The sequence below is a fragment of the Cydia splendana genome, chromosome 10, assembly GCF_910591565.1.
Source record: "Cydia splendana chromosome 10, ilCydSple1.2, whole genome shotgun sequence".
Lineage (NCBI taxonomy): Eukaryota > Metazoa > Arthropoda > Insecta > Lepidoptera > Tortricidae > Cydia > Cydia splendana.
The window spans coordinates 3,347,572-3,373,340 of record NC_085969.1 but is presented as its reverse complement, the minus strand read 5'-3'; the positions used below and the strand labels follow the sequence as shown (position 1 = coordinate 3,373,340).

Sequence of the window (25,769 nt, the reverse complement as noted above, 5' to 3'; positions counted from 1 at the left end):
GGTACTTTACTGGTAGGCACTGTGGGACTCCAAAGTAGCTTCAACTTCAACAAAACCAGGGGAAATCAACAATTTTAAATACTATAGAAACCGCAGCAGCTTTTCCCTTTTACAATGCTTTTACGTTCGACATCCACAAACCAATATTAGTAAATGCTCATTTTTATCGCTTAAGAAAGCGAGTGAAACCGCGGGATTAAATTTATAGCTCCTGATTTGCGGAACAAAAAGAAATAAAACTTTGTAGTGGTATCATAAATTCAGTTTATGCTTAGCAGTAAGTCCTAATATGGAGCATCCGTTTGATTCGATACTACTTTCGATTTTGATTGATGGTAAGATACTATTTTATGCCCTATACTCTAGTACCTACTTTAAAGGAAGTATTAACCTTTATCTAAGCAAAAACTAAAAATTATATCAATCCAACGGTCTAGGAGGAAAACGAGCAGACGAATAGCCTAATAGTTACCGTCGCCCATGGACACCTGAAACACCAGAGGAGTTGCAAGACCATTGCAGGCCTAAGATGGGAGTATGCTATTTTCTTAAAGGTTTGAAGGTATCGGTCTAGAAGGTATCGGTATACAGTTTAGCTGTGTGATGCAGGAATTTTCTGGAGACAGTCACAGTTGAGGATTGCCAACCATCTAAGTGGTGAATATGGAAATGTTATCGCGTAGAGCGGTAGAGCGGCGGGAGATCGTGCAAAGAGCTGTGTCCGCCTCTACTACCGATGCGGACGCCTCAACGTTACCAAGACCGAGCTATCAAGAGCGATACGACAGAGGAGAAGAGCGATGGCTGAAAGAGGTGGCAGCGATATCCGAACAACTCGGAGCAATCCCCGTTATAACATGCGATAGAAAATGCAGAGCGGAGCTACATCTTTTCAAGTATGTTCATCTGGTCGAGTTAGTTGCGTTTATTTGAGTGTTACCCAATGTTAATTATAGGTTATTGACATTGTAACCTATCCGTCATTTCCTCTGTGCACTTGAAACTAAAAACTTGAACTCATTACTGATTATTAACAGTTCCAACCGTTCTAATGGTCATTATATTAAGGTTCAAATTTGAAAATCATGCAATGCAACAAGGCGACTTTTAATGATCTCAAGTTAAATAACTATTGACATTTAAACCGGTAGTGGAGAAACGACCGGATCGTGTGATAAGCTTTAATTCTGACCGTTTCGTCACACCTTAATACGATTTTTTGTGACTATTGTGACTGCATTGAAAGTAAAGTGGGTCAGCTTTTAAGCTGAACTTGACTTTATTTGTTTAGCCTTGTTGAAAAAATCCGGTGCATTTATTTCAGTGAGAGACCGATTCGGTGTTTACCCCATTTTAGGAGGTATATCCTTGTGAATTAGCATTATAATCGTGTGTAGACATAACAGAATGCGCTTTTATAAATTTACACATTTATACATTTTAAAAAATAATGCTTTTGTTCTCTCCTTTGTTTGACTTTACTGCGTAATATGTTTAAAATCATACGTAAATGATATTACATATGTAGGTTCCTACCCAATTATTTTATGAATAACGCTTGACGTAGGTACGTAAAAAAACTTTATCTCGGTAAAAAACGGTATTATGGAACTTTTGTTCCATTCAATATGCTTTATGTTATAATAATATATGAATTGTATGAAGGCTTGCGATAAAATTAAATGCATTACTCCCCGAAGAATTGTTAACAAAGACTTAGTGATTTTTGAAGATAACTTTATGGTAGGTACAACTTACCTATCATATGAACTACGCTATAAATATGTAAATAAATAAATATTAGGGGACATCTTACACAGATCAACCTAGCCCCAAACTAAGCAAAGATTGTACTATGGGTGCTAGGCGACGATATACATACTTATATACATAGATTAAAAGCTGTCCATAAATCACAGACCAACCCGCGAACAAAATGATCAATATTAGTCTTCTATAGGCGGTGTTCTGTGCTATAAATATATCCAACATTTTTATTATACTTACTCAAACAGCGTAAAATTCCAAAAACCATAACCGTTTTATTACTTTAAACTTAATGTTCATGTTCACAGCTTGAATTACTAAAATTCCAACTAAGTTAAAGTTTATAGAAAAACACACAAGGCCCCTCAGCACGTGTTGGAAGCGGAAGGAAGCATTAAATTAGACTGATGTCAATGAGCCATATGTTTGATATGTCCAGAAGAAGAAAAGCTTATGTTCAAAGGACTTCCTATAGCTTTATTGCTACTTTTCGATTGGGGTGATTTTTATGCAGGCCATCTGATCTTGATAGCATTGTGGAACTTTAAGGGTTTTATTTCAATGGCTAATACGTAGAGGAGTCTCTTAAATTGTTTCCAAATGGGCGTTTGTAATTAACTGCAATTTGGAGTGTCGATAGTGACCATGTCCGCACAGCAGTTGCTGATTGTTTTAGAACAAGGAGTTTTTTTTCGAAATGATTACAATGAGCTGTTGAGTTATCTGCGCCTAAAAACATTATTTTTCCGGGCACACAGGCACAATGTTTTTTCTGGACACCTAACAAAATCATAATCATATTAGCCTAGCATAGTTCCTATATTTTTTATGCAGTGGTTGATGAACTACTTAGTTAGTACCTACACATTTATTATACGTGTAGGTATGTACTTCCTTTATGTGTTACTAGTACTACTACTATAGCTAGTCAAGCAGATCTTGTCAGTAGAAAAAGGCGGCAAATTTGAAAATGTAGGCGCGAAGGGATATCGTCTCTTGGAAAATTTGAATTTCGCGCCTTTTTTACTGACAAGATTTGCTTGACCAGCTATAACTACAATTTTATCGACACATTTCATCATATTTATGACTATTCATAGATAAACTGTAATGTAACATGCGACTAATATTTAGTTACAAGCATAGAACTAGTAGTCGTAACCTAACCTAACATTACGTTGCTTTATTCCATGCCATGTAAGGCAGGTGTCAGCCCTCTGTACGGTTTCATAACGCTGACAAATGTCATCATAAAAACATGGCCACCCTTATACGAGTTTTTATCTTATCTTTTGAAGGTTAGTACAGCCGACATCAGATATATCGGAGCGGCCAAGGTGTTCACAATATCTGAACACGCACTCTAACGCCTTGACAATAGAGACGTGTTCAAATATTTGTGAACGCCTTGACCGCTCCGATATATCTGATGTGAATGATAGACCACGCACCCTAAGAAGAAGAAGCGTGGTCGATTGAAATCTTCCTTTTCGCTAAGTAATTTGAACTTTGTTTATATAAGGACAAGGTTGATTTTGACTTGTGCGTTGGCATACACAAATCAAGGCATGCACTCATATCTAGGCAACAGCTAATGTGAAGAATGAACAAAGGGAAGTTCTATTAAAATGGCTAACAGTTACACCGTTAAGTGTTAATAAAATAACGAGACATAATGTTCTTTAGAAATATGGTGCTCGCCATTGTCTTGTCTGTGTTCGTTCAATGTAAGTACATACAGTTAGGAAAATGTCGTGTTTAAATATAATTTTCTTTATGCAATTATTGTATTGACAAGTTATGTGCTAGGAAATGCAGTATGAGTGAAATTGACATATAAATAAATTTTGAGACATGAACAATTGTCCTGTCCTATTAGACACTAAATAAGTAGACGAATCATTTATATATTACATATACATATTACTGTTCGGAAAGCCACATTGCATTTGACTAAATAACATCATCATTCGCTTGCCCTTGTCCCATTCACTTGGAATGGGGTCGGCGCAGCATGTCTTTTTCTTCCATACCTCTCTGTTGCCCATCATCTCATCATTCACTTGCGTTCGTTTCATATCATCTCTCAAACAGTTCATCCACCTTTTCCCCGGTTTTCCTCGTACCTCCCTCCACATTCATTCGTAATACCTTTCTCGTCACATTACTTTCATCCCTCCGCATCACGTACGCTAGGCGATTTTCATCCCCTTCGAGAACTTTGTTCAAAAATATACACAAACCCTTTCACTACATTGTGTAGGGCAGCCATATTAACCGTTTTATCACACTGCGCGAGCGCTCTTGAATGGAATATTAGCTACATTGTACCAAAGCTTCGTGAGCTTCGCCCGTGTGAAATAGGAAGTTTGCGATGTTTTGTGGCAATTTTGCGTGATAAGAAGCTAATTGTGTTTGTAGTTTTAAATTATAACTAGCGACCCGCGCCGGCTTCGCACGGGTTAACAAATTATACACCCAAACCTTCCTCAAGAATCGCTTTATGGATAGGTGGAAACCGCATGAAAATCCGTTCAGTAGTTTTTTTTTTTTTTTTTATGATAATGGAGGCAAACGAGCAGACGGATCACCTGATGGTAAGCGATTACCGCCGCCCATGGACACCCGCAACACCAAGCGCGTTGCCGGCCTTTAAAATGGGAGTACGCTCGTTGCTTTTTTTCTTTATCGCGAACATACAAACATAGTTGTTTTATAAGGTGTAGTTATACCTAATGAATGTGGGATTTCTTATAGTAGGAAACATGGAAAGAGGCGTTTATGACCTACCTATTATGACAATTATTGTTGTTTTCAAAGTGAGCTGAAAGCAGTGTCAGGTATTCTAAAATAAGAACTTTTGCTTATGTGAGTCCATCTATATTGTGATAAATCGCTGGCCCAATATTACAGGGTTCTATGTTACATTTCAAGATAGTTGAAATTCGACTTAATGTCACTGTGACAATATTCAAATTTCAGTTCGATAAAAGTGAAACATAGAACGCTGTAATATTGGGCCAGCGAAATATCAGATGGTGTATTATGGTACCCGCTTGTCACACAAGGCATGATATGAAACTGCGAAATATGACAAATATATCATACGCATTAAATAATTTAAAAATGACGTTGCAATATCATACTTTGTGTGATAATGTGCCTTAGTAATGAATGAGACTAGAATTTTCCTTTATCATTGCTACATTGTCTACGATAAGCGCGATAAATACTCCACTTCTATCTTCCATCGCGTCATGCATCACTCTAACACTTTATAAAGTGACAGCCACGACGACAAACGATAAACGACTATCTCAGGCCCTGGAATTGATATCCCTAGTTGTCGTAGACTTATGAACATGGTCCCAGCTTTCCTTGCTCTTTCACCGATATAAAGGGCAGGTATATCGCAGTAAATATCCACCAGTGCCCCCATGACCGAGATGCTATCTTATCACGGGAGATAAGTGTTACGAAACCGAGCCTGCGCATACTAATGGAACTTGCATAGGGCATGTGGATTATGGCTACAGTGAGAAAGTAGATATGTAAATGGAATATTAGAAAAAGTACAGGTACAGATGCAAGCATTGTACATTTTTAAATCCCAAAATATAGGTACAAACAATGTTGTTACTTTACTACTTTTGTTTAGTTTCAAGAAGTGATGTTTTTGGTGAATTATACCTACATAAAAAGTCCTACTTCGTTCAATACAAAATGTAGAGGAAAATAAAAGAAATACACCAAAAGGCTTTAGATTGCAATTAAGTCGCAAAACGAGAATTGAATTGATGATGGCAATCATATGGAAGTCTATTATTATTTAGTTGTTCTTTTGAGTTCTAAAGAGGCGAATTACGGAGATGTGTTTCAGAAGAATAAATCATCAAAAAAACGCTACATAACAAGCGGTCGCGCCACACAATCAATTTCGCCAACCGCTGCTTTATTAAAAAAGAGGTCCATTTATTAAACCCGCTCATTATGCAAAATATCTGCGACGGCCAGTGAAATATGCACCCTATTATCGGGCCATTAATTCCCATTTCGTTTGTCACTCGTTACGTAACCGAATGTTGAGAGAAACCGAAGCAATTTAAAACAATGAATTTTGGTGGCACTTAAATTCTGGGTATTGGCGGTGACAACGTGCTGTTTTTTGCAATACATGCAGATTTGTTTTTGTCATGTTAAAATAATTGATAACATCTGATAATAGGATAATCTAATTAGTGCCTATTCATAGACCATCATGATTTTCAAAATGGGGTACAATTTTTACTAATGAACAATAATGTACAGTTACGCATCTATTTCCTTAGCAAATATCCAGGGATTTACTTAAGTATAAAACCGTTACAAACATACCTATAGAATAGTTATAATAAAAAATATTGTTACATAGGTAGCTGTTAATACGTAGGTACGTACGTACCCCAGCTGACATATAAATACGGATATATTTCCAAAACCGAGTCTAAAGCATAATATATTTTGTGAATTAGCAGAATTCTAGGGGATGATGGTATTCGTAATACATATACAATTGAACTGATAAAAATCTAAAATTAAACACATTTACGTATGTTATTAGTAAATATTGCTTTGTAAATTGTCTGTGACACAATTAAAGTTTCCTTGTTTATAAAGCCTACAATCAGCAGTTGGATTGAACATTTCAAATACAACTGATCAAATACTATGAAACCTAACGAGGTTACCACCGCTCTCGAATTCAGCAAAATCATCAAAATTGCCAACGGGTTCGAACGAACAATTGCGTCTGCCATCATTGTTTTCTACATTGTGCGAATACTACACTAATGTATAAAAGGTCAAATGCAACACATATTCGTAAATACTTATACCCTTTTTATAACTACAGAACTTATATTACTAACTCAGGCAGGATGTTCGGGGAATACAATAGACGCATCGTTTGCTATTGTATCATATGATTTTGTATTGTTGCCTACATTTTTAGACATAATCACATGTGCGAAAATCCGGCTGTGAGCTGCGAGCTGAAACCAGACTAAAATAACAGCATTAAGTGCATTGTCAACGGTCTGTGAAATTCCATTAATAAAGCCAATTTCAAAGACATTTATTAACAGCCTGATTAATATATTAATATTGCTATTTACAATCCACGTGCTTTTAAATTTCATTACTGTCAATTGCGATGTCTCCGAACCTATTAATTTCTTTAATAATCTGTATCAAATAGATATAATTCCGTTTACGTACAATAATTGCTAGTTGATTATGATTATTGTGTATAATTTGTTATTACAAAACAAAAGAAAGTGTATCATAATTATAACATACATATAGTTAGGTAGGTACATTGTTATCTTTATCACTACATGGCGCGATGTTATCCACCTTAACGATAAATTTACTAACAATCACAATATAGGTATTATATTGATTATACAATAAAACAAAATAGATACAAGCGAATCGTTCCAATTCAGTTTCAGTCATAACAAGTATTCAATATTTTGAGTTAGTAATTTAAAAAATCAAGCTTAGTAACTATTAAAGTTAGTTCTTCCTGTATAAATGCTCGACTCCTTATCCTGTATATAGCAAGCGCATGTCGATCCTAATCGTTATTTGCAGACTGACCAACAGGTCTCAGCTGCCGATAAGCGACGCCGTCAAGCCCTGCCCGTATCTAACGTTCAACTTAATGTACCTACGTACATTTCTACACGTACATCGGTGGCTGCGCCTTTTACCTGATCAAAAGCGATAATGGATCGCAATTTATGCGATACTATCGCAAGCGACGAGGAAACGTCGCAGACGCGGTATAATTTTATTGATAGCACTGATAGCGGTGGCGTCTAATTATATGACGTCTGTAAGTTTATTACGACCGTCCTCTTCTCTATAATCACCAATAACTGTTCTAGCAGATCCAATTTCAATTGCACTTAATAACACTGAATCAAAACAGTCGTAAACTGGAATGGCATTCGATTTAGCAAATTTCATAGTAGCCGCGTCCTCCAGCGAAAGATCTTTAGCAAAAACAATAAACACTGCATTAAACAAGAAAGCAGTAAGATAAGTAGTCGAGGAAAAGACGAAATCTTGATGGGAACAGTATTTATTGAACAATCGAAATTAGACCTTCTGTATGTACACTTTAGAGCGTTCAGTATTGTAAGAGATGAAAACAGTACAGGCAAAGTAATTACAATTTGTTTTCCGGCGTATATCACTGCGATATAGCTTTCAGCATTATGCTGATTAATTAAATGATAGTCAGTGTATAAATTGATTAATAAACTGTTTTTTGTTGCTTCCGTAAAGCAAAATGGTTGTAGAAAGTTAACCAATTTTCTAGAAAGTTATTTTTTGGGAACGTTTACGTATGTCCAGTTAAGTGCGTACAATCTTTTGCATCTTGTTAATATAAGCTACATATATCGACCGAAAGAGTACCTATTCTATTCCTAAGTTGATAGTATGTAGTTCTGTTGTACCAGTATTGAAATTGTTAGTCGTTGGTATTTACTTTCAATGTAACCTGTTTGTCCCAAAGCCTTAAAACCATTGTAAAATCCCGGCCACTCGACGTCCAAGGCTTTGCGATATCTAAACCTTGTACCTCCTCTTATAACATTATCATTCGAGGTCGTTCGTATCTTTATTACTAAATTAGTTCAATCAAATAATTTTCTTGAAATATACCAATCCCACGCGATTTTGTGGCATCTTTTTTTTTCAACTGACGTACAACCCTGGGTATATGGATATTTATGACAGTTCATTAAAAATAATAAGTATTTGGTATCTGACTTTAAATTTGAGAATATTTCTAGTCGGGGATTAAAATCCGATCAGACTAAGACTAAGGCTTCTCTTTACTTAAAATTTATTCGTTATTAATTGATGTGTACCGTTTCCTTTTATCGAGGTTACAAGCCATAAAGAGAATTGTAACTCTCAAACAATACATTATACAAACACACTTATCGATTCATTAGTTATAGTCATAAAACAATTTCACAAAGATACCAATCGCCTGATTTCATAACTTGTCTATGTCAATGTACTCATAAAGTAATTCTGCCATGTATCATGTGAAACATTTATCGGTATCGATAAGATTGGAGATATGAATCGATTTATCAGCATTTATCGCATCGGCCATTCGACTTGTAGGCGCCGGTGCTCTAACTGGTGATCGGGATTATTCTTATCGAGTTGTAAGTAATCGATAACACGATGAAGCAAAAAGTAAACAGAAGTCTACAATCAACAATTATAATGTCAAGGCAAAAGGGAACAACGCTACTGGAGATGTCAGTTTAATTGGTATCGCTTTAATAAGTGACAAAGATGGGTCAGAAGATAGGAGATGGAAAAACAATAAAGAAGAATTTAGATATGCGATGGCGAGCAAACAAGAGAAAGATGTCCGCTATATTGAATCGTGAACACTGTATAAGTAAGATACTTATTGCATAGCAGTGCGGAATCAAAGAAAACGTTATACAATATTAAATGCCTTATAATTAAAAAAACTTTAATATCAAAACCCAAAATGTTCTAAATATTGTGTTAGTATCTACAGCTCATTAATCCTCACACCTACATTCAAATATAACACTAATTGCTTTTTTGTCACTCGGTCGTACACGAACTCTCAGACGAAATATTACGAACACATAGGTGCCCATACATGTTTGTAAATGGATATCCTGTGGCGCCCAATTAATTACCAACATAATTATACAGCGAAAAATCTGCTTATACATCACCGGTGATTTCTTATGCCATTAACATAAAGTTCACAATATCTCAGCAACGTACAATGTATGTTCACACGTTGGCAAAGTTAATGATGCGCTGTGATTCAATCAGGCCAGTTTTTACGCCTGTTAATTTAAGGTTGGATGTTGATTGTCTTTATTTTTGTCAGTGGTGTGGTCTGGGTGGTTTTTGTAATATGTTTTCTTAAGACATTCCTCGCCATAAATAGTATGTAGCATTATCAGGGCACTACGTTCATACAGAAGGTACGAGGTTTGTTTGGAAGATCTGGTCTTCAACTTGAACTCGTGCGGCCATGTTTTAAAAAATGGGAGCATTGCACCTTCTCAAAACTTACGTTTATAACTTTAATTTCCATTAGTCGTTTTTTTTTTAAATTGCATAACTGCACGAAATTATTTATAATTCCTTAGTTTGATAAATTGTAGATTTTTAATTTTTACCTGTTACTATGGTTGGTTTATTTGTTCATACTAAATTGGGTTTAGCCAGGGGTGGTCGCCGCTATCAGAACAATAAAGTTTATGTCCTTACATATACGATAATGCGTGAATGAGCTTATCGTAAAAAAACACAAACCACATTTCGTTTCGTCTACGTAATTCTTTGCTAGAAGCAGTTTTTACACAACTCTCTTGAAAATTGTATTCTATTCGTCGTTGTATATCTAAATATTTACTTTTTTTAATCTGACTTTATCGTGTAATATAACTTGATATATTCTAAAGCTTGCAAAGTGTATGAGGAATGAAGAAAGTGAAGGAAGCGAAAGAGGTATGTCAGGATCGTATTAGCAAGTGGAAATCCGTGGTCTCTGCCTACCCCTCCGGGAAATAGGCGTTTATTCATATACAATACATTATTTTTTGTATTAATTTTAGTAAAAATAGCAAATGATATAGCCGAGGGACGTGACAGGTAAAATTCTAATTTTAAATATTTTCTGGCTTTCGGCCTGTCTTAACACTTTCGCTGCCATTATTGAGTATGCCGATTTGACCCGATGCCGTAGCAATAGCAAACGTGTTAAGTAACATATATTTTCCCTCATAACAGTATTGAAGTATTTATTTTACAAGCAAAAATAGAGTTCAGCATTGGAAAGTAGAAATATTCTGCCCTATGAGTCGTAGAAAGTAGTGTATGTACGTTATGTGCGTAACTGCAGACACTTTTTTCAAAATGGCGTAGGTATGTTGCAAAGAAATTCTAGTATCTTACAACATTTTCTAGTCTACGCGTCAGTACTTCAACCGTGAGACCTTATCGTACTTGAACCAAATACTATATGCTAACGGATTTCTCTTTCCTTTAATCATAATAAACAAAGCTTTCCCGTTCACACATTCATAAAATAATTGTCGGAGCTTGAACATGGAAATGTCTTCATGAAAGGTTTAGCAATGTTATTGCTGTTTATCATATGTTCGCGATTAAAGCAAATTAAAGTACACTAGATAAGAAGAATAAGGCTAGATTAACGGTAAATTGTTTTTAGTCTAAGGAGAGACTTTGCCTCCTTGTGTGTGTTTCTACCGCTTGTACAATGGGCTCTGTGCTCTGAGGAATTATTTGACATGATGCCAATGGCCGTTTTCTATCACCGCACCGCTCGCCGCCGGCAGGGTGTTCATCCTCACACCCTAGAACCTAAATGGTCGCGTACTGTGCGATTTAAGAGGAATTTCCTCCCGCGGACGCTCCGGCTGTGGAATGAGCTCCCTTCCGAGGGTCTACAGTATGGGGTTCTTCAAAAAAGGAGTGTACAGGTTTTTAAACGGTCGGCAACGCGCAATGTAACACCTCTGGAGTTGCAGGCGTCCATAGGCTACGGTGACTGCTTACCATCAGGCGGGCCGTATGCTTGTTTTCCACCGATGTGGTATAAAACAAAATATTTAAAGACATTATCAGGAATGTTTAAATATGCTTGTATCAAAATTATCAATTTACTCATTTATCATGTTTAGCACGAATTTTAATGAGTTGTAAAGGGTTTCCCTGAACAAGTTGAATTTTCCTTTTGTATTTCTGAGAATTTACAATAACGTTATCTTTTCATGTGAAGCATAGATATTAGATATACTTTTACTGATAGCAAGATAAAATTTCATCAAAATTAGAACAAGGTATTTTTTGATTTCTTCCTTTTTTGGCAGATTGTAAAAAAACATTTACAAGATTTTAATTGACAGTGGATCTCAATACATCCAATGAGATTAATGGCTTGTCAATAAATCCACTTATACACATGTATGTTATCATTTTATTATACCTAAGGGCGCTTCGTTCGTGACGCAATAACCTATTTGCGACGTAAATAATTGATCGTAAATTATATAAATGATGGGTCCGAGTGATGGACTGTATGAAGTCTTGGCAATTTATTTGTGTAATAAAAACCAAATATGATCAAGGTTGTTTATAAACGAGGTTTCTTTTTTAAGGTCTCCTACGTACTCTCGTAGTATGACACATAAAGGTACTAAGAGAATATACATATAAGTATGTAAGAATAGTGCTTATAATAAATAAATGTATGAATACTGGCTGACAGTGGACTGTTGGAACTGTTTCATTAGAAATCTTAGAAACTTCTGAAAGATATTGTTTAATAATGCCCTTATTGCTCAAAGTGCTCATAGGCAGAGTCACTTAACGACTAGGCTAGGAGGCCTTTGAACACGTACACTACATGATAAGATGCTGCTCATAACCCAAAGAATAGCAAACCAAACATTAAGCATGACTCACGTTAGACCGAGCCGAACCCCGGCAGAGGCGTCCGACATGTCATTTTCTATGACGGCTGATCGGTATTCACGTGGTGCTTTCCATAGAAAACGAAGCGCCGGAAGCTCCGGCCCGGCCCCGGCCCGGTCTAGCCGTAAGTCATCCTTTACTTTGCGAGTTTTTGGATCTGGCCTGGGTAACCTTATGGTGGAGTTGTTACTTCAACGTATAACCTGTTTACAATGGTATACAAAATTTGTATTACAAATGCATTTGACTTTGACATTGAATGTTGACTGTTCGATGTTACAGTCATATTACTGTCTGGCAATGTGCCTTTGCTGATGAATATGTAGAACGTAAAGCACCCGCATTGGCATTTTGTTTTATGGACGGTTAAGTTTCTTTGTTCTTCGTTTTTTCTCGCTATATTTAGATTTCGTTTCGTGACCGTTGTACTTTGGAGGCTTCTTAGATTTTTTATTTGTAAAAACAATTGTTAACATCAGAGCAATTACTATTTTTTGTTGTGAAAACTTAATTTGATTATGCGGTACGCTACTTTAAATTTACTATTATTATGACGTTTGTGAAAATATTTTTGTTTAAGCTAGTTATTAATTGAGTTTAGTAGTACCACTGTATATATATTTTATGTAAATCAATGTATTTTCTTTTTTGTTTCAGGTAAGCAATTCAAAACATGTGAAGATAATGTTATCAGCATAATTAAGTAAATTTAAATAATGCCTGACTTTTCAAGGAAAGAACAACAAACCACGGAAATAGCATCTTATAGTAAAAAGTTAAAATTTTCAGCTTGATACAATATTTCTTCATAGAACACAATTTTGTTTTTGTGTGAATTTTACATTCAAATACAATTTTCCTTTCGTCAGAATAGGGTCACTTATATCTTAAATATACCTACAGAAATCCTTTTATAATCCTTTGGGTATTACCGTTTGCAACGGGTTATGCATCCATAATCGGCATTGCAACGTGTACCGATATAACATATAATAGGTCTGAAGGGAATTGCGTGATCTGCATAGTTAGAGCAGGGCATTATTGCCGCAATTAAGTACCCAAGGAATAATAATAGTGCGATTTTTCTTTGCATTCCAATCTGGTACCTACAACATAAATATAGCGCAAATCAGTTTTCCATCAAAGGATAAGTTACCTAAATGACAAATGAAATTCAATCAAATATTTTGTGAAATTTAGATTTTGGTTTAGATAAAAAAAGAAAATTATAATAAACGGCACCGTCTGTCACAATGGAAAAGTTATTTCGCAACTAGCAAAATGCATGATTTTAAATTCATTCACAACGCAACCTCGTCAAAAACGCACAAACAATAGCGTAAATATCGAGCCTCGGGGGCTTAATAGTGACGCTAATAGTTCCACTGCAAACCCCATTCAGAAACCTCATAACTTCCGCATTTTGAAATATAATACACACCGCATGCACTTCCATTGTGTACCAGAACGCACACGCCTTACAACATGGAAGTAAAACCAAACACTCAACTATTAACAACCTAAACAACACACCGGTATCCATGTTCCATGTTAAAGCTATTTATTTTAGAATTAAACATGTCGAAGTAATCCCCTACAACTCTCGTTATCATGCCTTACATTTTTCTGTTTCCAAACTTTAAAACTCATTTTCGTTTCTGTCACTTGGAAATAGACTCAAATTTTCAACGTCCTCTTTTCAATTTACTATATCCCGCTCTAGAAATCCTTCTTCTTTCTTATTGTCTTGAGTTAGATGTTATTTTTCAGTGTCTTTTCTTTTGTTGACTGTATTGTTATGATTGTAAAGTGCAGTCGTGTATTCACGGTTGATAAGTTAATTTAGTTTGCATGCTTATGCTGCGTCACGTTTAAGTAAATGCGTGTTTTCGTGCTGAGAAGTGTTATCCTAATATTGTATTTGAACTAGCGCTAGCAAGTAAGAGAGAGCACTTGAACTTAGTTGACATTTGCATCTGATATAAGTTGAATATGCTATTGTAATATAACTAACTTTACAACGTATAAACTTGACTGTTTTTTGTATTCGAATCGCTGCCTTATGTTGGCGAAGCAATCTTAAAGCTCTATTTTACTTATAGACTAAATTTAATTTAATTCTCGAATGTACTGGCTTGTCATCGTATATCTAATAAATACTTAATCAATTTCAAAACAATTTCAATCAAAATAGATTTCAATAAGAAATTGTTTGTAATTTCATAGACCATAACTGTCACAACTAAGTGTATTTTCTAACCTATAAACGGTTATAACTCGTCCATTTCTAATACATTAATTACTAATAAAACATTCAAAGTATCACTTAGGCTCTAAGTAATTCAATTAAAGAAGTGAAACTTGGTAAAACCGCTTCTTTACATAGCCGAGGTGAGAAGCGAGGGAGTCCATAAATCGAGTCAGGCAAGGAGTTTAGCACAATTCGTGACTGTAATAGCGTCTTCATGGGCCTGAGTAATTTATTACGCCGCCTTGCTCTGTAATTGTGGAATGGTCCGTCACGATGTTGAGAATTGATCAATCATCGTCTGGAAGACGTGGGTTTTGGGTTGTGTACTTTAAACAGTTTAGACACCTATTTTATTCATTGATCCGCTAATGTGCTTTCCCTTACTCTGTTTGCGATGCAATAACACGTTTTTTCAGCTCAAAAGTCAGGCGTATTATCCTGAGAAAATTGATACGTTTGTGTGTTTATTTGGCACACCTACCAGCAGCGGTTAGGCAATTTGAGCGATTGAGCGTAAAGAGTGTCGTTAGTTGCATCTCAATTTTCGGAGACAAACGATAGTCATTTAAGATACCGTTTACTTGTTGGTATAAATATTAAATGTCATACACTAAGTATTCTCATAGCAATCTACTTATCAAGAATTAACAGTATTAGCACGGATTTACTGGTATTACATGTCTTATCAAATTTGTACAATTATTAGCAATTGAGTGGAGGAAGCGAGGGGAGGCCTTTGCCCAGCAGTGGGACACTTAACCAGGCTAATAAATAAATAAATAAAATAAATAAATATTAGGGGACATCTTACACAGATCAAACCTAGCCCCAAACTAAGCAAAGCTTGTACTATGGGTACTAGGCGACGATATACATACTTGTATAGATAAATACATACTTATATACATAGAAAACAACCATGACTCAGGAACAAATATTAGTGTTCATCACACAAATAAATGCCCTTACTGGGATTCGAACCCAGGACCATCGGCTTAGCAGACAGGGTCACTATCCACTAGACCAGACCGGTCGTCAAATAAAAATAAAAATAAAATTAGCGATTGGGGGAATTCATACCCACTTCAAGCTAAAACAATGAATGTAATGTTTAACTAAATGTAATAATGTACAATGTGTAATCAGTAATCTGTTATACAAAAATTGATTTCACTTCCGAATTAGATACTATGTGTACTAATAAATTCAATGGAGAATACAATCGAAAGTAAACGTTTAACGCTTCAATCACAGATAATGATCTGATATCGGGCATGAATTAAAAGCCAACTCCTTATTTGAGTCCATCAATGTTACACCGTTCATAAGTGAAAGAGTAAACGTACAGTCAACAGAAAACACACTGTTACTGAAATTCTGTTCACGAAATATAAGTCAACAAAACTTCAAAGCTATAAATCATCCGGAGATCCAAAGACCCAAAGGACAAATTTCAAACTTTAATTTTAACTTTTATCAAAATGGACAAGATTCCAATTCAAAAACATAATATTTGGGACTTTGAACTTTGAAAAAGAGGCTTTTGCTCCTACGGCAACTTCAGATAATAAATATCTCGTTTTATATATGTACTAGCAACCCGCCCCGGCTTCGCACGGGTTAACAAATTATACACCTAAACTTTCCTCAAGAATCACTCTATTGATAGGTGAAAACCGCATAAAAATCCGTTCAGTAGTTTTTGAGTTTATCGTGAACAAACACACAAACAGACAGACGCGGCGGAGGACTTTGTTTTATTAGGTGTAGTGATGTTTCTTCTGCTGACTGTAACGTGTAGGTACTTACATATAGTTACTCCTCTCATGCAGTGCTTGAATTACGCCAAGTCATTCTCAAATAAACAACGACCTCAAAGGAGACAATAGAGATTAATCCGCGTAGAAAGTTTATTGATCCCTGGATTAAACCATGAATTAAACCTTATTTGCTTATAGTTAGGGTTCATAATGTCCCTTTGTCGGTTGAAATGTATCGATGGCTTTCTTTCCGTTCAACACGCCGTGGAATTATCGATACATAAATCAATTAGCAATCGAAATTGAAAGCGACGTCGACAATATTCTATAAATGGTATGTACCATTGGTTTTCGCAATGTGCTAACAATATGATGGTGATTAAGATAAGACCAGACCAGAGGGTATTGATCATTAACTTCAACTTATACCATTCCGAAGAGCATCAGCAGAGTAAAATATAATAATTAAAACAAGTGCAGTTTCTCTAGATTCTCTAGAATCTTAAAATTGGGATAGGGACATCAGATGCAATTTCATCAAAAACAGATTTAGACTACTAACGAAATTTCACCTTAGAATACAAGATTTTGAAGCTCTGTTTATTATTCTTTTTTTAATTTAATAAATATATTTAAATTGAAAGAAAATTTACAAGATAAATGTAACCTTTATTATTCTGCTTACCTTAGCATTGTATTATTATTTACTACTATTATAGTACCTACCTACCTACTTAGACGAAATATTTGATAACTAGCTAACTTCCTGCTACAAAATCGAGAACCAATAGTTCCCCAGTCAATCGCGAATCGTGACTAATCCACTATTGACCGTTAAGTTGATATCTAAATTATACATTGTGGCGTTCACTACAACAAAATGTTCCTCCGTTTTGTAGGGATGGGACAAATAATCGATTAATAATCGATATTTTATTCCTTAAAAGTCGATTTTATTAATCAATTCTAATTTTTAAATAAATGTATTTATGAAATTAGTATTTTTTTAATGTTCATTAGTTGAATAGCTGAATTGCTCTGTGACCAAGGTTGGGCGGCTCATAAATTCATAGTTGTGACCCCAGCATTAATACTTTTTTAAACGTAGGGATTTTCTCTTTCACTATGTAGGGACGTTCTCAGTTACTCAATTATGTTAAAATCAACCTGATTAGGTTTAATTTCTAATCTTGACAAAAAAGAATTTTTATTATTTATTTTCAAAAATGTACTAAATTTTCCTAAAAAAATGATGCATTTAAAATCTATGAACATTTAGAAAAATGATGTCTTATTGACTCAGTCCCATCCCTACCTTTTTGATTTCTCCGGGCGTGGCGTCCGATGACATTTACCATGCCAGATATTGTAACGCCATTTCAATATTGACAACCTTCGATCAGATATAACGTACATTTCGCCTGCGAAGCTAAATTTATGCGAGAATATGTCGCTTGATTTGTAAACTTGAAGGGTGAAAGCGGTGTCGTGTCGACCATTTTTTTTGTCGGATTGAATTGTGAAATAAATGTGTTCTAAAGATGAGCCGACACGCAAAATGTTTCGAAAAATAAAAGTCAACTTCGGTTGACTTGTATGTAATAAGTACCCTTTGTAGCGTTATAGCAGTTTGTATGTAGGTCCTGTTGGTACTGTATTTTTGTTACTCAAAAACTTCTTGACCAAAATTTTTCGGTCAGGATTTATAAGCTAAGTAATGAAAGTTGAATTTCGGGAGCGATCTTTTCTAGAAAAAAAGGGGTCATCTTGTACATTAGAGAAATAAGTAATTTGAATTATTTCTCAATGCCTTGTTTTAAGTTTATAACGATCAATGTTATAAAAAGTGAAAATCACCATTAGAAAATTGTAAGCTCAACTACTACCCATTAAACATGACTTCAAAGTGTGACCACTTGAATATATTTCCCAATGTCCGCTATCTGCCACCATCGCAACTATAAAGATGCCGACTTCGACAACTGGCATTAAATAGATAAGATCCTATCAAGGATCAGGTTCGAAGCAACCGTTTTGAAGTTTTCACTCGGTTTCTAATAGTTTACATACGTTTATGAAAACAGTGAATATTAGAATTGCTTTCCTTTCCTTTCCTTTGCTCGACTAAAAAATGTTGTCTTAACTTTTCATACGTGTGTGTGGTCAAAAATCGTGGATTCAAACTTCGGTTGTGTTGTATAGAGAAGAAAAAATCGTTCTAGAAAAAATGCAAAAATATAAGAAAAAATCGGTTAAGAACCTTATCAGACACAGACAAAAAGTTAAAGATTTTAGTCATCATTGTCAAGAAATTTTAAGATTTTATTCTGACAATGCTAAATAAATAAGTGATTTATAAATCCTTGACTCTATTACGTATTCACTTTTTTCAAAAACTTTACGACTTACAATAAGTACCATATTAAAATATATACAATGAACTATTAATGAAACAAGGGTAACAAGATAATTAAAACGCTCAGCTTAAAATATAACAGAGGAGCTTTATTGAATATTTAGGTAATAATTATGATTATTGGTAAATTAACATTGTATGGAACTAATTAGACTCTTTCGTATAAAAAAACAGATGTCAATATATTTTTCCTATTTAAACCATCACCTGTTTGTGGCCAGATTGAACTCGCAATATTACTACAAAACGTTACAGTTAACCACGAAGCCGCTCTAGTCTACATCTTTCACGTTATCTTGGCAATTCATCTACATACAAAACATAGGAAAATCTGATATCCATGACACTTAACGAGCGCAATAAAGCATAACTGGAGCTCGGTCTAAATCACGTTTGAGTAATGAAAATACACTGAGGAGCTTAAATCTTATTTACTGTTATTGAAACATGGCTTGTAAGTAAGGACTATATTTATATGGTAAGTGAAACAAATATAACTAAATAAATAAGGGTTTTGATTCTGACAGACAACGCACAGCCTTAAAACCTTGTCACTTGAAATATTCTTCTTTCAAATTCAAATTCAAATTGATTTTTTGAGGTTTTGTGTTCTTTCACTCAGATTTTTTATTAAAATTGACTTTAAAGTGTACAAATAGGTACATTTCATGTCCTTGAGCATATGTAAGATATATTAATAAAATATTTATTTATTCATGAACCTTTGCTCCTGCATTCTTGTATGTTTACGACAGTACAAATTTCGCAGAAAACTTGTTAGAACTATGAAAGCTACTGTTATATACATAATATTACTACATAAGTAGTTAACAGTCTGAATGCCGCTAATATATTCTTTGGTTGAGTTAAAATGACGGATAGCATGCGTCAGGCAAGAGCCCGCGCGGTCACGAAAGTGAAAGAGGCGTATTTACGGAGACTGTTATGACAGACGTCTCCTGTGTCGTTCTAAAGACCTTTCTTACTGGACTAAAGTGCTTTAACTATGAAATCTTAAAGTAAGATTTTCTGGATTGTAACCGTCGTTTTACAACGAATACAAGGTTTAAGATGAAAAAACAAAATTAGTTAGTTAGTAAATGTAGTTAAATTTCTAAGGCGCTACGATAAAACTTAATACTAATTTTCTATTGATGTTTGCAGTAGCCAAATACGTAAATTCAGAAGTTTTGCAAAAAATAGTTATCTCACTAGCTGTTTAGCCGTCTTTGGGTATTGTATGATTTTGGGGGCGTATCATGTTAAAGAGAACATATTAGATCCTAACCCTTTAGTCCGTAGCGGCATACTCGCCATCACACTTAAACCAAAAACGCATCTGTACTATAAGATTTACGGTTCGAAATCGAATGACTAGAAAGGAATGTCCAATGGTTAAAGGGTTAATCATCGATGATGAGAGCATTCAACGAAAGACGATATGCGTATGACAGTATTTATTGGACAATACTGATTACAAATCGTGGCATCACTCATTACATCTCTCAGCTGACCAAAACAATAAGAAACCAGCAGTGGGATCTATATAGGCTGAATTATGTTATATATTACTTTTAATTGGCAGTGCCATAAAGTACAGAAAAAGCAGACTGTTTACAGTTTCCTGACCACCTACCCTATAATTCCTATTCATGCTCATTTAGACCAATAAGCTTGATCTAATCAATAGTTTCCTCCTTATAAAGCTTTATAAAAACTTACTAAGTGTGAAATGGCAACCGGACTGACTCCTCCGTTTGCATAAATCTCACGTGAGAAATCTCTTAGTTTCCTGCAGCCAGCTACCATAGTTGCACTCGACCTATTTGGTACATAACGTTACCTAACAGTACGCTAACAGAAAAACTGAATGTAGTTCAACACATATAAGGACAGCCGGCCCATTCAAACGTGGACTTGGTAGCAAAAACTCGGTGAGGCTTGCTAAGCTACGAGCTTTTGTTTGTAATGGTGGATCGGAGATTTAATCCTGTGCAATTTTAAGCCCTACATCATTAAACAAAACAGGAGTTCCAAGATCGTCAATTAGTAAATTTCAAATACAAATCTACAGATGAACATAAACAAAGAGAACGAGGAAACCAGTACAACATATGAGTAACAAGTTTTCCACTAGATTTTGTAACGCAATCCTAGTCACATACAAAAGTAGACGTCCTTTAGATCTCTTTTATTATGACCAGCCCTCGTTAAACCAGGGATTTGTAGTGAAGACGTATGAGCTCATTAAACTGATTTATATAAACGAATCGACATAAAACCAGTAAGTAATTACATAAAAACACATGGAGAAAGAAACCAAACTGACAAATCGAATGAAAAAACTTAAAAGACGGCTGACAATGGTAAAAAAGAAAATGATCATGGAGAGAAACAACATCTCAGCAATAACATGGCGTTGATTACATTTTCTTTCGGTTCGAGACCAATATACAGTTTAATTAAACCCTTTAAAGTAGTCTCCGTTAAGTTACAACCGGCAACGGTTGTATCGACATAAATATTTTAATGACGACCATATTCCGTGGGTCATAAGGGCTATATCTGGTGTTTCTGGTTTACTTTGTCCGTGGAAAGTTGTCGTTGACTGCTTGATTGAAGGTTGAACGATTGGAAGTTGACACGCTGATAGGTTTTCTTTGAATTTGTAATAGCTTTGATGATAATGTTGATAAGAGACTCCGTTTGTATTATATGTTACAATAGAATGTTTTATTGATTAAGTTCATTAATATAGCTCTTGTAATATTTTCTGTGGCAGTCCTTCCTAATTAGATTGCATCATAAGTTTCACATAAATCCAGTAGCGCCAATTACTATCACTTTATGCTTATGAATATTCTTTGTTGTATCCTCTCTAAATAGTCTTTTTACGCTCCATTTCCTTGGGTTGCGTGATAAAAAGTCATACATGAAAAGATTCTTGTAATTACAATTGACTTTATCCTGATTGATCAGATTTAAACATGTAACCCAAAAACATGCACACTGCATTGACATTTAACCTGAAGTTTCATTATTCAGATTTTGATCTATGATTTTAGGTAACGAATTAGGAAGGTAATTATATTGTCATTTCGTTGCTTAGTAACTTCTTTATTACCTATTAAATTTAATGTGTTCTATTGCTGTTTGATGCATGAGGTTTTGGACTACAGTTGAATGTTTTAACAGTCAAGTACCTGTATATTAGAGAGAAATATTAACTTCTATTAGATAGTGGAGATGCTAAAGCAATGAATTAACAGTGGTCATGAATAAACGGTTTGTCCAGTCTTATCTCCTATTGGTCCAAGTGTCGTATAAGGTAAAGCCTAGTCCGCTTTCCGGCCATGTGGGACATCAGGATGTTTTTCTTGTTAATTTATGGTCGTTATGTTAGATGAACTTTAGGATTAGGTGCGGAAATTAACTGGAAATGTTTTGTATATTAGATTCTTATCAGATTTGGTACTGTTACTTTGATGTTGGCAAGGATTTAATAGTCATCATTTGTAAGTGAAACTTAGAATAACTGATATTTTGGCTTTGTTAAAAAAATGTTGTAATTATACCTAAATGCAAAACCTAAAGCTTCGGACTACATACTTAAGTCTACAAAGCGATGCACCAAACATGACTTAAGAATAATAACGACTAAGTCAAGATCTTCCAGTTCTTCCAATTTTAGCCTTAAGTAAGTTCACTTAAAGTCAATATTCCTTCATAGACTGTACTCAAGTTACACCTATTCTCAGACACGACAAGCAAAAATATCATCCTGGCAAACATGGCAGCCACAAAGGGAATGTTTACGTTGGCGCGCCTGCTTTTTGCCTTGAGATGTTAGAGCCATTGAAGTGACGTTTAGAACTCTAAACGAAAACATACATGGTCTAGACACTATTATGTCATGATTCCAGTCTCTTTCGTTTTATTATAACTAACCTACTTATTTAAATTAAATATATGAAAATCTAAGGACCTTAATGAAAATACGTTTTTGGAATTATAAAACAGTACACTTACTTTTCATAATAATTCATTACAATATATCAATATAAATCTGAGTGAAACTTCATAAAGACTTACTAATGAAATACATTTGCCTGCATTTGATGCCTTCTGTAAATCTACTTCGATATGTTGGTATTTCATATGCTTTAATAAAAACAAGAAGATGCATAAAAAATACATAATTCTTTCTTTCGACTTAGATAAGACTTAGCATATGTTTCATTACCCAAACAAAATAATTTAATACCTTCATTTGAACTTAAAACTTTCTTGCGCCGATAAACTGAGATGTTATTCTATAAAACTGGCGAGTTAAACTTTCAAGAGAACCGGTGCTAAATGTGCTCTCCGATAACGCATTATTCGTACGAAGTTTAAGGTCATCTTATATTGGTTTTACTTGTAAGCAGATAGAATAAAGTTCTGGCTCGATAAGTAACGCACGGACAGATTTACGAGTGGTTTTATCAGCAAATACCAGCGTTACTCCATTAGAGTATGGGCAATTGACGTATTTGACGTGCCTTAGGGAGCGCCTAATGGCGGTACTTTAATTGTGATAATCATGTCATCACCCTGCAATAGGTCTACACTATTTATGTACTACAGTTTTTGACACCAAAGAAGATTTTTTGAGATATACAATTTTTGATGCAAGTTTTTATCACCGACTCGACTATTTTCTTCTACTCATCAAGACAATTCTAAAAAACTCAAACTCATTGAGGTTCCGCTGTTTTGCTCTAGCCACCTCGGCCTCCATCAGAGCAATTCCATCACAATAGTCAGCAAAACATCTAGAGAGAAAACCGAACTAATCCCAATAATTACCAGTTTCCCCTTAGGGTTGAAAGGTCAGTTGGCAGTCAATCAAAAAACCAGGGACTCCAAGCTCACATGAGCCGTGGCAAAAAACGGGGACAACGCAGAAAAATGATAATTGTATTGTCACAGGTTTTACACGATCACACGGAATATTCAGGAAGTTGAATAAAGGCTTATAAAACCATAAGTTACGTCCGCAATTCCACTTAGATACCTATTTATTTATACCAATTCAGGATATCATAAGGTACTTCCGACGAATATAATACTTAGTTCTCCGTGCCTAATTTCTGTAGAAGATATATGACGACAGACGGATACTTTAGTTCCGAGTCGGGACACTTAATCACAGAGCATTTGACACCCAAAAGTACACAACTGGGCTATATTTTAACGACCAGTACCTAAGACTTGTAATTATAAAAGCGCATGGTAGAGGATAAGCCAAGTGGAAATATTTATTTTGTCCTCAATAACGAGTAATATAAACAACAATAAATATAGCCTTAAAGTAAAAATTACAAGATTAAGATTATATATGTATTGATTTCGGAATAATATTATAATAATCAGTTTAATCGCACGTTTATTGCTGGCTTTCAACATTTTCTGAATATTTACATGCATTTATATTTGATTTCTTTTAAATATCTTAAATGACATTAGAATGTTCACCAACAGACAAATGCTGGGTAAAGATTTCGGGTAGAAATATTTCAGTTCCAAATGGAGATCATTTGTCATTGTATTGTGTTGTATAATTGACATTTCGACTACTGGAAAGTATGTTTATATAGTGCTTTTATTGGACACATAAATACAAAAAATAATAAAGAAAAACAAGAATAAATTACTAAATAAAAATTAATTAACATGAAATAGGATTCTTTAAATTTTACAATTTTATTCTTCCGGACTTGGCGTAATTTTATCCTTGTCGTTTTTCACAAGATTAAGGATTATCGTCAAATCATAAAATGCAGTTTCTAGGTTATAATTAATAGCGTAGGCAGGTGAGAAGTGAGGCAAGTCGAACGAATCGAGGGCCGAGACCATTTCCTCCGATAAATTGGTTTAATAAAATTGCGTACACAAATCGTTAAAAACCTGATTGTTAATGGGAAAGGTAAGGGCAGTAGCGATCGATTTTTTAATTTGAAAGCGTTCAGTAATGTAATAAATAAGGGTATGGCAATAAGCCGCCAGTATGTTGCCAGTTTCTTTTTGTACTTGTGTTGTCGTCTATGTCTTATTGTACTTATAAAACGGGAAAGTAAAAATTAGGTAAGTAGCTAGTAGCTAGCTTCCAGTCTTTATGTTTCTCCTTTTTCTTCATTATTCTCCATAACTCAAGTGATCTCAGCTCTTGCATTACGAGTATAATAGTACCTACTTGTACATAAATAAGTGTAAGTACATCAAATCTACTCGTGAATCACGTCGAAATATTATGTCAAATTCTGTATTGACGTCATATATGACTTCTACAAAAAATGTCCCTCTATTTGCCTGGAACGGTTGCTTGACTTGCGTAATCCATTTTTTCGAAAATGAACCTTATGTAACTGTACAATATACATCCGTTATAACTTATAACCCATACTCAATATTTACTATCGGAAGCTTCTTATCTATGTAGACTAGACGGCCACAATAAAATACTATCTCCTTTGCTCGATCAAAGCGCCGCCCAGAGATATCATTCTAGTGGCCTTCACAGTCAATGGCTTAAGCAAACCAGGGCAGAATCACATATAGTTATTACGTATCGTGAGACCCTGTTGTACTAGTATCAGAAATTTTCGACTCGTTTGCTCTAACACAAGAGTAACGCCCAGACCATGTTTGGTCAAACTTACTGACAGATAAGATAATCCAGCAATGATGTTCAATAACAAAGGTGTTGCGATACTTACTATCAATAATAAAGCTTATCTTGATATTGGCGGGCGCCAAAGGCTTGTCTGAGTTCTATTCAAATAAAGCACAGCATTGTTTGTTCTTTGACACTTTAGCATTGTCACTGTTTGTGTTTATCCAAGCTAAAGTTTTTCATTTGTATAAAGGGTGAATGAAACAATTCAAACTTGGAAAAATGACTAATGTTACCTCGTAAAAGTCGCTTTAAAGAACCTTAATTGTTAGTATATTATTAAATGTTTTCCGTAAT

At 34.9% G+C, this 25,769-nt stretch overlaps 1 protein-coding gene and 1 long non-coding RNA gene across 4 annotated transcripts in view; both read left to right on the top strand.

Annotated features, from left to right (window-relative positions):
• LOC134794157 (protein TANC2) overlaps positions 1-25,769 on the top strand; it is a 202,906-nt gene that overhangs the window by 36,918 nt on the left and 140,219 nt on the right. The window lies entirely within an intron of this gene.
• LOC134794213 (uncharacterized) overlaps positions 11,107-25,769 on the top strand; it is a 107,261-nt gene continuing 92,598 nt past the window's right edge. The window contains exon 1 of the long non-coding RNA XR_010144647.1: positions 11,107-11,336. This is a non-coding gene — a long non-coding RNA (uncharacterized LOC134794213). The remainder of the gene's footprint in view (positions 11,337-25,769) is intronic.